This window comes from Amblyomma americanum, chromosome 1 (assembly GCF_052857255.1).
Source record: "Amblyomma americanum isolate KBUSLIRL-KWMA chromosome 1, ASM5285725v1, whole genome shotgun sequence".
Lineage (NCBI taxonomy): Eukaryota > Metazoa > Arthropoda > Arachnida > Ixodida > Ixodidae > Amblyomma > Amblyomma americanum.
The window spans coordinates 212,325,347-212,339,373 of NC_135497.1; the positions used below are offsets into that span (position 1 = coordinate 212,325,347).

The following is a 14,027-nucleotide window of genomic DNA, read 5'->3' on the forward strand; positions in this document are numbered from 1 at the left end:
ATCTGTGTTCTCTTGCCTGCATTTGTTCCCTGTCCCTAAATAAACTACTCCTAGCCATGTCCTTTTACCGGCAATTGTACCCGATACCCAGACATATTCTTCGCAAGTTGACTTTATTCTTTGCCAATTTGTTCCTTGATGTATCAGCATGCCTACTCCTCCTTCCTTCCTCTCCATTGTTGCTCTGTTGCACCCTTCCCAGACGTAGCCATCAATATATGGTGGATCTTCTAGATCCCCGAGATGTGTCTCGCATAGCGCGTATACACCTACTTCTTCGTCCTCCAACCGCTGTTCTATCTCTAACCACTTCGCTCTCTTTCTACCGCATTGCATGTTTATGTACCTGAGCCTAGTGTTAAATTTCTTTTTTGTAGTTTTCTTCCTGGACCTCCTAGTGGTCATTTTACTGGCGTCAGCCTTCATTGCTACACTTTCTACTTTGCTTCTACCTACCCCTATGCCTTGAGCAGCAGTGGACCCCCTAAAAAAGCTACTTCCCGGCCTGCCAGGCGCCACCCGATCTCGGCTCCTAACCTTCTATTAAAGTGGATGCCATCTCGTGTAAAGCCTCCGCCAAAGCCTGCTCTATGCACTTCCCTGTTTATGTCTGCCACTTCTTATGCCGGATGGATGGAAGGTAGGAGCATCCCCTTTGAAACGGGGCAGTGGTTGTTGCCACTATGCTCAGTTTTTTCCTTTATTTTTTGTTTACTCTGCTGTAAGCTGTTAATACAATTCGCCATTTCTTTAAAAAAAAAATGCCATCCTGTGCTGCGCGCGCCACTTGTCGGCAGCTTCGCGTACTAGCGCGAACGTTAATTTATGTATAATCATTAGGTGTATGTCTCCAGCCTTGACCATCTCACTGACTCGGTCGCCTGTGAGCTTTCCACGCCTTATTAATCTTGTAGCAGGCTTTAGCAAAGGCAGCACGTTGGTGGAGATCGCGCCGTTCACAATAGGCCTTTTTCATGGTGGCACTCTGCGCATGCGCTTGCAGCGCACTAGGGGAAACGCGCGTCCGCCATGTTTTTTGGTGGTTCGTCGGCCAGTTGAGCGTTGCGGCCGGTTGCGTCGTGCGATCGGCGCTTCGCTGCTGCGTAGCTGTCGCCAACTTTTGCGTGCCTGCTGAAATCGCTGGCGGGGTGCCTCCACGATGCGCTGCCGTGGGATGCTTTAATTCTAGCAAAACCCAGGAAAAGTAAGATTACTTAGATTCCCTGCAGCATCCCAGCATGAAGCTAAAAGAGCAGAGTGGGCGCAGGCAATGTGCCGTGTGAATGTTGATGGATCTCCGTGGCAGCCAACAGCCAACTCGCGTGTCTGCAGCAACGACTTTGTGTCAGGTAAAAACTCCTTTTCTTCGTTCTTGCACTCTATTTTCTAAGAAGCTGTAGCGCGAAGCGCAATGTGCGACGCCCCTGTTGTCCATTTGCTAGCGTAGAAGTGGCTGCATGAAAAAATGAGCGGAAATTGCGCGGGACTGTCTGCTAGCTAGCCCCCCGGGCATAATAACTTCAGTAGAACTTGTCGGGCTGGTTGGTTTATATAAATGAAAAGATCTGCGCGAACGAGACACGGACGGCGAACAGGCAAAGACAGCGTTTGTGCGCGTCTTTAGGCTCTTCGCCGTCCGTGAATCGATCGAGCAGATCTTTCATTGCAACTACAATATCAGTGCCGCATGCGAGTAGAAGGGAGCCTAATAGATAGGGTGAAAGGTAAAAGCAATGTAGTACGCCTACGGGAACGTGCACGCGCCGTGGCAGGGCCGGTCTCGAGGGGAGCGCGCGACCAGAGTTCGCCGAAACGACGGTCGTGCTGGTCGCTGCCCTTTTCCAATCTCTCAGACTACATACTATTACCACTCCTTTTCCCGTCAAAGCTTTCCTGTATCCAGTAATTAACCGCCTGTGTCTTAGCCACTCCGCCTTAGTGGGTATGTGCCAGCAACGTCTGAGGCCTTCCTTCCTTCCTTGCTCGCTCGCTCGAGTTAGGCTTCGTGGTGACGTGGCGTTTGTGGCGTCCGTTCGTGGCTGTTGCTGCTTCACAACCGCCTGCCTGCTTCGTTTTCCTTGTGGTGCCGGGCGTGTCCTTGGTGAGGCGATTCCACGTTCGGGGGGTTTTTGCCAGGGTTCAGGGTTGCTGTGCTGTCTTGGGTGATGTAAGGGTGCCGGCGCGCAGTGTGAAGGCATGTCTTTCACCTCATCGGGAGGAGGCTCGGCAGCCTGGTTCGCCAGCCTGGCGGCCGAAAGCCTGCCTCTAAATTCTTTTCTAAAAAATGGGATTGATACAATCCCTGTGGCGCTTATACCGATTGGAGATGGAATTCTCAAAATGAACAATCCAAAATCAAACCAGGAACAACTCAACACTCTAACCGGTCATTATCTCGACATCTCGGAAGTGCGACCTTTCGGCGGGCGTGGCATTGTTTGCAAGTCGGCAAACATTGAGTGTGTGTCGGATCTGCTCCTTCGTTTCTTCGCTTCTATTCCAGTAGTAGTAGTAAGTGTTTAATAAAAAAATTTAACAAAAAAGTTAAAAGATTTTTGCTCACTCCAGCATCTGCCATCACTGTATCGGCGGCACCTGAGCTGGGGCAGCGGAAAGAAAGGATAGAAGGCAGTCTGAAGAAGGGAAATGAAAGAGGTGAAGGGACAGCAAGAAAGGAGATAGGGAGAGTACATATATACATTATTTACAAAGATTCAAAATAAAGTTGTCTAGGTCGTGCGCATGTACAGAAAATGATAAAATAAAAATAAAAACACGCGCACAACAGTTTGCACACAACAGCTGGGGTGGAGCGCCCAGCTGTTAAGCGTCCGAGGTAGTGCACGGGGAGCGTTCCATCACTGCGCATCGCTACCTGGCTCAGAACAGACGGGACGTCAAGTCCGTCTGTTCGAGAAATGCACAGATGTCTATTCCAGTTAAGGCCTTCATTCCTGAGCAGCTTGCGTGCACTAAGGGCATTGTCCGAGGAGTGGACCCGCATTCTTCAATCCAAGAAATTTTGGAGGAGTTCCAAGAATCCGGGGTGGGCATTATTGCTGTATACCGCTGCTCTCGTGAGATGGCTGGAGTACGTGTAGCCATGGAGTCAGTCATAACAACTTTTGCTGGCAGCACATGCCCCTCGGAGTTGAAGGTTTGGCCAATTGTCTACCGCGTGGACCCACTGCATCCTCGACCCCTTCAATGTACCAACTGTTGGAGATTTGGACGCAGTGGTAGAGCCTGTAAGTCGGCGACCAGATGCCGGGTGTGTGGTGAAGGTCACTCTTCCGATAGCTGCGCAGCTGAACAGCCAAGCTGTTGTTTATGCAATAACAGTCATTGCGCCTATGATGCCACTTGTGAAAGTTGGTCTCGGGAGCAAAGTTTATTGGAATTAATTGAGCAGAATCGCTGCTCACGGGCAGATGCTTATGCACTACTTAACCGCATGAAACATTCACATGCCAGCATAGTGCGTTCCTCTACTCCTGACCTAGAGGCCACGTTGTCTGCCTGAATAGTGGCATTCGTCGAAAAAGCGCGCTCAGTGGTTGCCGAGCGCATGCTCAGCAGCTTCACGCAGGCCTTGGCTGATATTGTTACAAATCAGGCTATTGCTCAACCTCAGCTTGTAGTTACTCCACCTCCAACATCACAGCAAGCCTGCGCTCAAACTGTCGTTGCCACGTCAACACCCCAGGTGCCGTCTCATGTGCTGCCTCTCGACAGTGTCCCTGTAAGTCTGTCTCGCAACACTGTTTGCACTAATGACATAGAAATGGCTTGTCCTATGCAAAAGCTTCGTCCTTCATCCTCTCCTCCTAAGACTTCCGTTCCCCAGATCAAGACCGAAAAAGGCTCTCCTAGTGTATCTTCCAAGTCAGATATACTTCAAGAGGCTGCTTCAGCCTCCATTCTCAAATAGGCACCATGGCGGGTATAAAGGTTCTACAATCGAATTGCCGCTCCATTGCATCTTCTCTTCCTGATTTAAAAATTCTTCTATCATCTCATAACCCAGATATCGTGCTCCTGCAGGAAACTTGGCTATCCCCTATTAAGTCATTTTCTTTAAACAGGTTTCGTGTTTTCCGTGCGGATCGCATAAATGGTAGGGGGGATGGGCTGGTGACTATGGTTTCGTCAAAATTGTGCCATCGGGCATCAATAACTAAAGGAGTAATGGATTCTGATTGCGAGCTCCTAGCTATAGATCTCACTTTGCCACACTGCTCTACAGTCACAGTTGCAAATGTCTATTTTACAAATGGAGTATGCAGAACAGACCACCTAGACAGCTTACTTGCAAACTCGAGCAGGGTAATCATTGCTGGGACTTTAACTCCCACCACGTAGTGTCGGGTTCCTATACTGATTCACGTGGCCATATGTTATAGGCATGGATGTCTGCAAATGATGTGCGGTGTTGCAACTCTCGGGCTATAACCTTCGTCCACAGACACTCGCGCCCAGTTCTCGATTTGGCCTTGGCAACGAGAGGAGTAGGTATAGGGGTATGGTCCACGATTAACTGTGGCACATCTAGTGACCATCTGCCAATTACTTTCACCATATTGGTGAGCCCCCTTCGAGAGCATGGTTCAGCCCGAAAATTAGTTAATCTTGAAGCCTACACATCTTCTTTGCGTGCCTCCCTTACATCTGATCCATGTTCATGTAGGACCAGTAGGGCTCAGCGTGTGTTTTCTTCTGTTTTGAAGGCTACAGAGAGCTCCCAGTTCACTGTGCGTTCTGCTCTTTGCAATAAATCACCATCTCCATTGTGGAATGATGCGTGTGAGACAGCTTTCCGTCGTAGGAAAGCAGCGTAGAGGTCTCTATCGCATAATCAGAGCCCGGAAAATTGAATCAACTACACATTTTTCTCGGCATCATTTAAAAGAACTATAGCAAAGGCAAAGGATGACTACAATCAAAATTTAAACATATATTTGTCCAACCCAAAAAATAAGCAGGCATTGTATCGTTTTTTGGAACGCAATGTTAACACTTCAGTCATGCAGTTAACCAGGTCGGTCTAGCTCTCTTCACAGGAGGCGCAAGTTGAGTTAGAACGAATTGCCCAAGGACTTGCTTCACGTTTTCAGGAGTAGCGTAGAGTCCCCCCTGTTCGCCCCCTACCCCTGCTCAGACTATGTTTCCGCTGATAAATCAGAATTATTAACTGCAGTTCCTTTAATGCAATCCTCAGCTCCGGGTTGGGATGGTGTAGTCGGTATGGTGAAAATACTAGCACAAGACTTCACCCAGCACCTCCTCGACCTGATTAATACATTATTAGAAACTGCACGGTTGCCGCACTCCTGGAAGGTGGCGAAAATTTTATTGCTTTTAAAAGATTCAAAGAAAGGCTTCCATATTGATAACATTCGGCCGATATCTATAACATCCAATTTGGTGAAGCTCATAGAAAGAATTGTGCACAGTCGCCTATCCGCGCATATCTCAGTAATGAATGCATTGAGCTCTGCCTAGATTGGCTTTCGCCGGGGATGCTCCATTTGGTCTGCTCATGTCGATTTGGAGAGCAGAATCCGCCTTGCTATGCACAAGGAAGTCTCGGCAATAGTGACGCTTGACATTGCTAAAGCATACGACAGTGTTGAATATTCGATCCTTCTTTCTAAATTGGCATTATTATGCACACCGTACTACATTTTTGCTGAATCCGTGAATTTTTAACTGGACAGCAGTTCTTTTGCTCCGACGGTTCCTTCACTTCAGACACCTATGCTCAAACCAGAGGCGTGCCACAAGGGTCGGTACTTTCGCCACTTCTATTCAATTTGTTGATGTGTGACATTCCAGCTCACCCTGAAGAGCATATGCTTATGCAGATGACATAGCCTTCTTTGCTTCTGCAGCAGACATTCATGCCCTATATCGCTCTCTCCAGGATTACCTCAATGCGCTCGAGGTTTGGCTGGATACATTAAATTTGGTATTAAATATGCACAAAAGCAGCATACTACTTTTTAAAACCAACATACATCTGTATATATCACTACGCTATCGCTCGGACATCATACCTCAGGTAGAATCATTGAGGTGTCTAGGCGTCATTTATGATGCCACTTTGGATTGGCGGCCCCACATCAAAGCTAACGTGAAGAGAGGAGAGCGTGCACTAGGTAGGCTACTACGGATAAGTAATAGGAAATTTGGTATGCGCCGGGATACGCTTGTACTTCTCTACAAAGCCTATGTCAGACCCATTTTGGAATTTGGCTGCATACTTTTTTCTGGCTCCCCTAAATATAAGCTTCATCCGTTGCTGCTGCTAGAAAGGCGCGCACTGCGTCTCTGCCTAGGTCCACCCTCAATCAGTTTCTACCGCAGTTCTGTACTTGGAGGCTCGTATTCCCGACATTACCTCCCGGTTTCACCTGTTAACTGTCAGGACTTTTTTGCGAGCATTTGAGTCGGCTCCTGGTGTGGCTACTCCTATTTTCGTCTCCCACCCTGCCCTTTTTCTCACTCCTCATTGGCCAAGGTTCCGCCTACCTCAGGTTGTATTTACTCAGAGTCTATTATCCAATATTGGTGTGGATCTCAGGTTTGTATGTAGAGTTGGTTGGGCAAATCTCCTGTGGATATTGCTTTTGATTTCATTTTCCCACCTAATGCGAAGCATCTGCCTGCAAAGATATTAACTGGAATCCTCTTGGATCACTTTGCCCAGTACTCGCAACATACTGTAATTGCTACAGATGTGTCTGGGGTCGACAGGAAGGCAGGGGTTGGTATTTTCTCAGTCTCTCTCTCGTGGAGCTTTTCGGTCAGAGTCCCGGATTACACAACCATATTTCTAGCAGAGTTTATGGCTCTGGGGCTGGCCGCTTTGGCGATTCCCACAATTGTTTCTCAGGTAATATTCCTTTCACATTGCCTCTGTTCTGCTGGCTCTGGAGTTCACATGAGACGCTTTTTTGAGACGCTCACTACTTTTTTCTTCCTGGATGGGTGAAAGAGGTGCGCTTCGTTTGTATACCAGGCCACAGCGGTATTTTACAAAATGAAGCAGCAGACTTCTTGGCAAAAGCAGCTCTAAATGCACCAGTTGTCAGTAGCGTCCCTAATCTTGTTGACTCGATTTCAGCATTTCCAGTTTATAACCGCCGCATGGAACGATTCCTTACTCTCTACTGTCGACTACCAACATCTCATGTACCCATGGAAGACTCGTGCATGTAAAACCCGACAGTGTGAGATAACGATGACAATCATGCGGTGCAGGATTCCCCGTTTAAATCTGTATTTATGTAGATGCGGGTTCAGTCCGACAAACCTCTGTGTGGCTTTTGGCGAAGTAGAGACATTGGAGCATTTCTTGCTCTCTTGCCGGAAATTTGCACATCAGAGGAGAACACATCTAGAAATTCCGATTACAAAATTGGGTCTCACCTTGTCGGTTCCTCTTCTCCTCTTTTTCGGCGCAAGCGCCAGGGGTTTTGCACTGCATCAAGTTTATGAATACCTCCACAATTACATAACAGCTACCGGCAGATTCCCTTGCTAAATGTTTCCAAAAAATTTCTGCATTCAAAAAAGCATTTGGGTATTTTCATATCTTACATTATTTAATTCTCCAATATTCTCTCCCATTATTTTGTTCCTTCTTTTTCTTTTAAATTAATCTGAAATTTATCCCAAGGTTCATTAAATAGCTTGACGCCAGCTTTTCCTATTTATGGGGTATCCCCACGGAACCCTGGCCAATCCCTCGTCATGGGTATGTGCCATGCGACCAAGGCAACAACAACAACAACGACAATAGCTCGAGAATGCCGGATATCTTCCTTTGTGCCATCGTATTTGAGGCAACAACAACCTTCTGCTTAGGAGCAACTTTCCTGCAAAAGCAGTCGCCTCGACATATTTTGTTGCAGTGGACTGTGCCCATTTCAGACCATCTCAGTGGAGTGGACTATGCGAATGCCAGTTGACAACTTCCTCAGCGGAACTCTGGTGTGCTCTCCAGCCAGCCGATTACGCCAGTCAGTAAGCTGCTCGGTGCCTCCACAGCACTGTAGCACGCTGTGAGATCATTTGCGCAATATCAACAGCCCTGGCACTGCCTTGTTATCAAACAATGACCACGCTCGACTAGGTATCTCAACCGGGCTTTCAATCCATTTGCTTCCTGTTTGTTATTCCTGAAACTGCAGTGATTGGAGTGACGATCGAGAGTGCATAGATCTGAAAAAGGTCAGGTTGACGTACATTTCCCTTACATTTTATTTTTTTGCAGGGGTGCCTTCGGGTTTCGTGGATCATCCGGATTACATGCCATTGATCTTCGAACACAAGAATGATAGCCGCATCGGGGCTGTCGCCCATTCTCTACGCATCCAGCTAGCCCTCGGACGAGTGCTGACGGAACGTGACATGCAATGTGGCGATACATTTTCTCCTCTTTGAAAGCCCATTATTTCCGCAGCTGTCGGTTCGGTGCGCCACAGTGCAAATGTCAATCGCATTCTCACTAACCGGTGGCACAGAAGTCTGATCGTTGGTCCACTGCTTGCTCACATCCAAAAATTACGCTAAATCCATCGGCGAAAACATTGTCAGCTCGACAGAAAGAATGTTCACAGCAATAAAGGCAAAAGCATACTGAAACGCAATAGCGACATTCGGATGAGCACGAAAACATCAGCAAATGATCAACCGACCAAACCACCAGTTGTGATTCGGCGGCCGCCGCTAGGGGCACTCAACGTGAAAAAGGCCCATTTTGGAATGTCTGTGTTCTTCTGTGTGCCTAAATGCAAAGCAAATGCAACAGTTAGTCCTTTTGCAATCTATAGTTTTGCCGTGAAAGGGGTAATGCTTTATGAATTCTCTGGCGGTATGTGTGATAACTTGTTCATGGTGCGTTATCATGACTTGTGGAAGCTGGTGAACCATATCCCGATGGCGGTACCTGTTTATGCCGAAAACTGGTACATACAGCTTCTAGTTATGGCATGTCACCAGGCTTTTTCTTTTTGTATACGGAAGTCTTCTTTTTATTCATGCTCGCACAGGTACAGTGAACTAGAATATATAATACATGCATACAATCCTTTTTTCCGCGTCTCAATGGCCGCTATACAGGAATGAAAAATGCATGCTACTCTTCGATCAGACTAAATGGTCTTTTTAAAATTCGTGACTACTTCCCGTGTTGAACAATGCAGTTTTTTTTTTTCGTTCTCATTTTGCAGGCATTGGAGTACCAGTTGCCGGGGGAAGAACATTCCAGAGGAACTGCAGCCAGCTATGCTGACCCATCGCTTGATGCTCCTATCCACTAAAACAATGTATTGAGGAATGTGTGTTTGTACCGCACACCAAAAAATCTCCCCTAGATAACTATTGACATCCTCTTTATATCAGGCCGGTGGCGAGTGCTGCCTTGCCTAGTAAGTTAAAGTGGTGAATTGTTTTATTTGTTTTGTACTGCCCCTTCCTTCTTTCAGACTGGATCCTGCTGTTTTGTTTGTTTTTTTGCTATTCATGGCTATTTTGCTTTTTTTTATGTTCTAAGCTGTGTTCTTTCTCGATTTCTGTGGCGTTTCGTGGACTTTTTACATTTTGCTTTCACATCACCTGTTAATTTTGCTTTCACTATCTCTGAATCCCAAGGCTACTGGAAGGCTATGTTCTCTAAGGTATATGGTTGAGTGGCTTTACAGTCTACTAGAACATGTTTAATGTTTTCTGCACTGCTGCTGTTTGATGCACAATTGTCTCCATGTTTGTACTTGCTTCAATGTACTGCCTGGTTCTAAGGCAACCTGATCTAGCCTCAAGTACATGGGTACTGACTCTTGAATTACTATATAGCACTTCTTTCCGGATTTCGTTCTTACCAGCTCTGTATTCACGCCTTGAATCTTTTGTTCACATTTTTTTTCATGCACTTTTACTCCGTTTCATACATAGCAGGCAACGCTGCGGAGCCTGTGGAATTAGTGTGTTCGTCAAACCATTCTCTGCCACATATTTATTCTTCTCAAAACTTTTTTGAGTATTTGGATGAAAACTAAGAGTGGTATAGAATGAAGTGTTAGCATTGAAAATCATGGTCAAAACTTAGAGGCGCTCAGTGTTCAGGTCTTCTGGCTATTATTTTAACTGAGTGAACTACTTTTCGGGCACATATTGAGTTGGAGCGATTCGCCCTGAAAGCCTCTTATCATATTGCCTCATGCAGTTTTTGCTGGATGAGTCACAGTGCGAAATTGTGGTGAGAGGTAACACAAATTTTTGGAGGTGCCAGCAACAGCACTTATGGTTTGTCGCAACGAGATATGCTTGTGTTCACTTTGGTTGTATGCCAAACAGCCTTTTGGGCGCGGACTTAGCCTATGTGAACAGTTGCACTACCTTTGTCAGCATTTATGGCTATGAATGAAATAAAGTATAGGAGTCTCGGTTTCACAAACTTTATTTTGATGTTCCATGGCCATGTTGTATGACTCATAGAGCAAAATTCTGTCGGATTAAGCCCTCCAGAGCTTTTGTCGTTTCCTACAAACAGGGAATGTACTTCCTGAAGTAACTCATTGCTCCCAAGAACTTTTGCACGCCATACTTGGGTGACGGGGGTGGAAAGTTAACACACTGAATGAGATTTTCATCGATCTAATTCCTTCCCTTGTGGTTGAATCTCCAAGAAATTTGTCTTCTTGAGCACCAAAGATGCACTTCTGTTTGTTCGGGGTGAAACCAGTTTCATGAATCGCCTTAAGCACTGCCCTCGAATTACTGTCATACTTGGCCTTTGTTGCGTACCAGATCAATACGTCGTCTTTATACACTCTCACACCAGGCAGGCTATGTAGTGCTTGACTGATTTCTTTTTGAAATATTTCTGATGAAAGACAGTGTACTGAAGGTGCAGATTTTGGACAATTGTTCATCTAATAGCATCTGATAAAACCCATGATTGGCATCAAGTTTGCTGAAATAAGTGGCACCAGCCAACTGTGCTTCAATATCCACTCTTCTATAAAGCATATGTATCTCTTGCACTTTGTTTTCCTTGGTATCCCATTTTGTGACACCATGCTTCGAGTTGCAAGGCCCTGACGCTGTGATTGGTGTGGGAAGAACCACCTCTATTGCAGTGCCCTTATTGTTATACCCCATGGATCTGGCCAGTGCGGCCGGATGACTCAGCATAATCCACCACATATCGATACAGTGATATGTCTTCAGAAGTCAAAATTTTTTTGTGAAAGAGCACAGGGTCGCAAAGTAGGCTGCCATTCCGGCAGTGGTGTGATAAACAACTGTAATGTTGGCGGTGCCCCATCATCCCCTGATGTCCCTGCAGCTGCGTATGTGGCTGGGAAGCATTGCTACCTTATGATCAGTCATGATAACTAAGGCTGTGGGATAGTATTTAGTAATATTTCTGGTAAGTCACAGTGATAATGTAGCAATGTTCAAATTTTATTTCACAGCTTCCGATCTCCTCCATGCTTGGTAATATCATCATAGTTTTCAGAAACATGAATATCTGTGACTGCTAAGATCCAAATTAATGGTCATGAATGCATATTGCTACTCTGATGCTCTTTGGATTAGGTTTGTACCCTGATGTTTTAATTGGAGGTTTCAACTTGCATAAGCCACATTTTTAAGTTTAACACATATTAGTGCTGTCTGTGCCTTTATGCCAAAATTAGCTTGTATATGTGTCACAAATTATATACTGATTGCAGTTCATCATGGTAATCTCAGCAATATCAGGTTAGGTAGTCTTGTAGGCTTTAAGATCAAGATCTCTTGATCTAGCTTCCTAGGGGTTTCTCTAAGGCTTTTATAAATATACTTGCTTTTATGATACAATCACTTGTGGCTCTAGACAACTCTTATGCTTGTACGTGCCTTACCTAATGCAGTATCCATGGGGAGGTGCTCTGCTGACGACTTGATTATGTCTTATCAATGCTGCAGGACTGGTTAGGGTGTACTTCTGCACTACCATTGTTTAGTGCTGTGTTGGCATGCCAAAGGAGTACTATTTCTGCTGCGTTTGCAGCAGCATATGTATATGCGTTTTATTCCAGCATGCATGGTTTGTCACATGAGGAATAGTTGTTGGGGGGGCTAGTTGGTGCATGTTTCCAGAAAAGGGTTGTAGCGCCGAAAAGACAACACATAGCGAGACGGGACAGGCACAACAAGATGGGTAGCAAGAACCACACATGCGCGCGAGGGTTTTACAAAAAAAGTGAATAAAAGAGGTGAGGCACACACGTATCTCATCCCCATGTATCTAAAAAAGCAGTTTCTTATAAATGGTGGTAGATGGGGCACTAACTCAATCGCTAGTTTCTTTTAATATAGAAGGCCTCCAACAGGTCACGGGCTGTCTGGTCCTTACTTTTGTTTAAAACCTTTGCTTCTTTCAGCCTTGCCACACACTTAATCTTCCTTTCTTCTCCGCAGGCTTTACAATGATGTGGCAAATGAGAACCAGTGCCATTTTGTAAATCACGATTATGTTCCGCTAATCGGTTAATACAGCGGCCGGTTTGTCCGATGTACTTTCCGCATGTGAGAGGAATCTGATAGACGACTCCCATGGGACGTTTAATAAGCAGAGCTGCGTGTCTCTTTTTTACATTCAGTTTTGTTTACCTTGTTGGGGTCGGTTTTAACGCACAAGCCAGCCAGTTTCTTTAGGGTGGAAAAAACTGCAGGAACCTTTTATTTTGTTGCCACACGCTTCAAACTGTGCGCCACCTTTTGGGTGTACGGGATGACAACCGGTCTACTTTTGATGGCCTCATCTTGGTCACATTTTTTACTACGTCCTTCCTTCAACTTTCGCAGCAAAGCTTCAGCTACTTTACTTAAGATTGACGTTGGAAACCCTGCGTTTTCCAACTTCCGAATCTGGGTTTGAAAGCTTTCCTCTGCTTTATGGCAACATATTTCAGCGACGCTTCCAGGCGCATCTGAGCAATGGCGTGCTTTAATGTCTTTGGGAGGAATCGTAGGGCATTAGTTCTTTTTGTGCGTGAGGGCGATACATCCAGCAAAAGCTTTTGTCTTTAAGGGTGATGTCAATGTCTAAAATCTGCAATCTGTTGCCTTGGGCAAGCTCATGGGTGAAGTCCATACCTTTTCCAAGTAGTTTAAAACCAGATCAAACTTCTTCCACTATTTGTGGGTAAGATGAGGAAACCTGTTTCTTTAAAATAATTAAAAAATTGTCAACATATCTAAAAGCTTTCGGCACTTTGGCGTTGTCAAAAGTTTCCACCAGTGATCTGTCCATCTGCGCAAAGATGTTACATAGCACAGGAGCCACGCAAGAACCAATGCTAATTCCTTTGCAAAAAATCTTACCCACAGATAGTGGAAGAAGTTTTATCTGGTTTTAAACTACTTGGAAAAGGTTTGGACTTCACCCATGAGCTTGCCCAAGGCAAGAGATTGCAGATTTTAGACATTGACATCACCCTTAAAGACCAAAGCTTTTGCTGGATGTATCGCCCTCGCGCACAAAAAGAATTCGCATTCGCGGTGAATAAACAGTTGGAAGTTGCGCCTGTCCCGCCTCGCTTGCTATGTGTTGTCTTTTTTGGCACTACAACCCTATTCTGGACACAAGAGAAACGTTTCTCTGAGGCTTTCATGAATCTGCTTGCTTTTATGATACACTGACTTGTGGCTCTAGACGACTCTTACACCTGTATCGTACGTAGTGCAGTACTCACGATTAGGTGCTCTGCTGACGACTTGCTTATCTGTCTTATCGATGCTACAGCACTGATTATGGTCGACATCTACGCTACCATTGTTCAGAGCTCTGCTGGCGTGCCAGAAGAGTACCATGTCTGCAGCTTTTGCAGCTGCAGTTTTGTGTTTTATTCCAGCATGCAGAGTTAGTCACGCGAGCACTGCTTAACACAACTGTTTCACCCTCCCCGTCGCTTGTTCCCACGTCAGCGCCCCTCCCCACACCGGTCTCTCTTCTATCGCCGCCACCGTAT

The 14,027-nt window shown here is 45.8% G+C and overlaps 1 long non-coding RNA gene across 2 annotated transcripts; it reads left to right on the top strand.

Annotated features, from left to right (window-relative positions):
• Positions 1 to 1,044: 1,044 nt before the first annotated feature.
• On the top strand, positions 1,045 to 10,464 carry LOC144114584 (uncharacterized). Of its 2 annotated transcripts, XR_013311059.1 has the most exons (4): positions 1,045 to 1,204; positions 1,268 to 1,349; positions 8,279 to 8,422; positions 9,237 to 10,464. It is a non-coding gene; the product is annotated as an uncharacterized LOC144114584 (long non-coding RNA). The 2 variants fall into 2 exon arrangements; XR_013311058.1 differs by having other exon boundaries at positions 1,045 to 1,349.
• Positions 10,465 to 14,027: the final 3,563 nt, after the last annotated feature.